The sequence below is a fragment of the Penaeus vannamei genome, chromosome 39, assembly GCF_042767895.1.
Source record: "Penaeus vannamei isolate JL-2024 chromosome 39, ASM4276789v1, whole genome shotgun sequence".
In the NCBI taxonomy this organism is placed as follows: domain Eukaryota; kingdom Metazoa; phylum Arthropoda; class Malacostraca; order Decapoda; family Penaeidae; genus Penaeus; species Penaeus vannamei.
In genome coordinates this window covers 1,508,601-1,511,100 of record NC_091587.1, presented here as the reverse complement: position 1 = coordinate 1,511,100, position 2,500 = coordinate 1,508,601, and the positions used below count along the sequence as shown (strand labels likewise).

The window sequence follows — 2,500 nt, the reverse complement described above, 5'->3', positions numbered from 1 at the left end:
TCAAACACCCCTTCCTCCCCCCTACCCCCTCTCCCTTCTTCCCCCTCCCCCCTCGGCCCCCTCCATGACAGAACCCCCGGCCATAAATAGGGATTTCTCGTGTCCTTCTCCCGTTAACGCGCGAACATGAATCCAAGATTGGCCCCGCCTCCCCCACCCCACCCTCCCCTTCTCCACCACCCCCACCCCCTTCCCCTTCTGTGCTAAATTGCAGCCTCACTACCCCCCCTCCCCCTCCTACCCCTTCCTCCTCCTCCTCCCCCCCTCCCTCCCTTTTAAAATGTTGATATTAAACTTGTTTATGAGATTTTTTTTTGGGGGGGAGGGGGAGGGAAGGGGGCGGGGTTGTCCTGGAGTGGGGGAGGAGGGGTGGGGGTAACTATCAGCATGATTCAGTGGCGAGTCGCGTGCGTTGCGTGCAAGGTGGGGACTAGGGGGAAGGGAGAAGGGAAGGGGGGGGGAGGCGCAATCTCGCCTCTCCGTGCATTTTCGCTTCCATTCCTCTTCTGACTAATTCTTAATGTTATTACTAGCTCCATCTTCTTAAAATGCCTCTTAATGGGGTGCGAACAAGCAGCCGGGGACGATTTCTCCTGATGGAAACCCGGCAATTTAATTCAATCCACGAGGCGGGCCGGTGTGTGTGTGTGCAACATGCAACGCCCGCGCGTCCGGGGAGCCTTGCAAGCGCGGTTCAGGCGGGGTGCTCCACGGGGCGCTGTCCACGGCGCTCTGGCTCCAGCGGGAGGTGCACGGGCGCGGTTGAGCTCGCATACGCAACGGACGGCGATGCGTGCCATTATTGCAATTATCACTGCCATTATCATAGTTATGTCTCTGTGTGCGTGCGCTTGCATGTGTCGCCTTTGTCCCCCTCTCCCTCACGCCCTCCCTCAACCCCCCCCCCCTCCTCTCTCTCTACCAATTTCCCGTCCTCACTTCCCCTTACCTTTCACTCTCTCACTCTCACTCACTCACTCTCTCTCTCTCTCTCTCTCTCTCTCTCTCTCTCTCTCTCTCTCTCTCTCTCTCCCTCTCTCACTCACCTTTCCGCCTCACCACTCACTCACTCACTCACTCACCTCTCTCACTCACTCACCACCACCACCACCACTCACTCACCCTTTCTCACTCTTTCTCACTCTTTCTCACTCTTTCTCACTCTTTCTCTCTCTTTCTCTCTCTTTCTCTTTCCCTTTCTCTGTGTGTGTGTGTGTGTGTGTGTGTGTGTGTGTGTGTGTGTGTGTGTGTGTGTGTGTGTGTGTGTGTGTGTGTGTGTGTGTGTGTGTGTGTGTGTGTGAGTGTGTGTGTTTTTTTATTTTGATTTCTTTTTACTTTGATTTCTGTTTACTCGGCCGTTTTCATTACGGGCAATAAACCCGCGTTTCACTTTGATATTACAATTAAACTACAAAACAATACTGACCAGCCTTTACCGTCCACGAAACAAACACCGGAACAGCAAAGCCTCGAAAGGAACAGCTTCAGCGGCAGCAACAGCCGGCCCTACGACCTGGCGCAGCGGCGTTGGGAGCACCAGACGCGGTAGTAATAGTAATTGCAGTCGTTGCTTGCGTTCGCGGCCGTAGTAGGAGTAGCTACAGCGGCGGCGTCGTCGTAAACCTGCCATTAGGTTTTGTCTTGAGGTGGTTTGCTTCGTGTTCTTCGGGGGGAAAGTGTGGGCCCGGTGGGGGGGGAAAGTGTGGGCCCGGTGGGAGAAAAGTGGGCCGATGGGGAAAGTGTGGGCCCGATGGGGGAAAGTGTGGGCCGTAGAGGGAAAGTATGGGCCCGGGCGGGGAAAGTGTGGGCCCGGTGGGGGAAAGTGTGGGCCTGGCGGGGGAAAGTGTGGGCCCGGCGGGGGGAAAGTGTGGGCCCGGTGAGCGCAGGTAGGGGGACAGACACCCTTCCGCGGGACTTCGGAAGGACTCACGGCCTGATCCTTGGGCCAAGTCACTTCCGGTCGCTCGGGTTATCCTCATCCTCCAGCGGGAAAGGGGGGGGGGGCAACAACATCGAAAAAACGTAAAGGGGAAAAAAAAAACTAAAACATTATTCCTCATCCTCCAGCGGGAAAAGGGGGAAAACAACAACAACAACAACAACAAAAACATAAGAGGGAAAAGGAACAAAAAATAAAAAATAATAATAATAAAATAAAAAAATAATAAAAAAAAGCGTAAAACATTATGGAGCTGCCACACTTCCCGAACTTCTTTTCCCGAGCAAGTTTCAGCGGTTATTTCACCTCCTGTTCCCGAACGAAATCACCCCTGAACAGTCATCGTTGCAACCCCATTCAGCCACCAACCACAGGCTGTTCCGTGTCCATATCGTTACCGTCGTTGTGTTTCATTCCTGAACGACATCCTGACACCGCCCCCCCCCCCGCCCGAGACACTAACAGCCCGAGGTAACGCCGACAGCCGAGCGCCTACAAGGAGCTAATCCTCGCCTGTGTACTTCTTCGTCTTGTCCTTGCCGGGCTGAACGTGGACGAAAC

The 2,500-nt window shown here is 54.6% G+C and overlaps 1 protein-coding gene across 2 annotated transcripts in view; it reads right to left on the bottom strand.

Moving 5' to 3' along the window:
• The window catches only part of Remo (Remoulade), a 247,876-nt gene that overhangs the window by 171,632 nt on the left and 73,744 nt on the right, over positions 1-2,500 (bottom strand). The gene's annotated exons all lie outside the window — the stretch shown is intronic.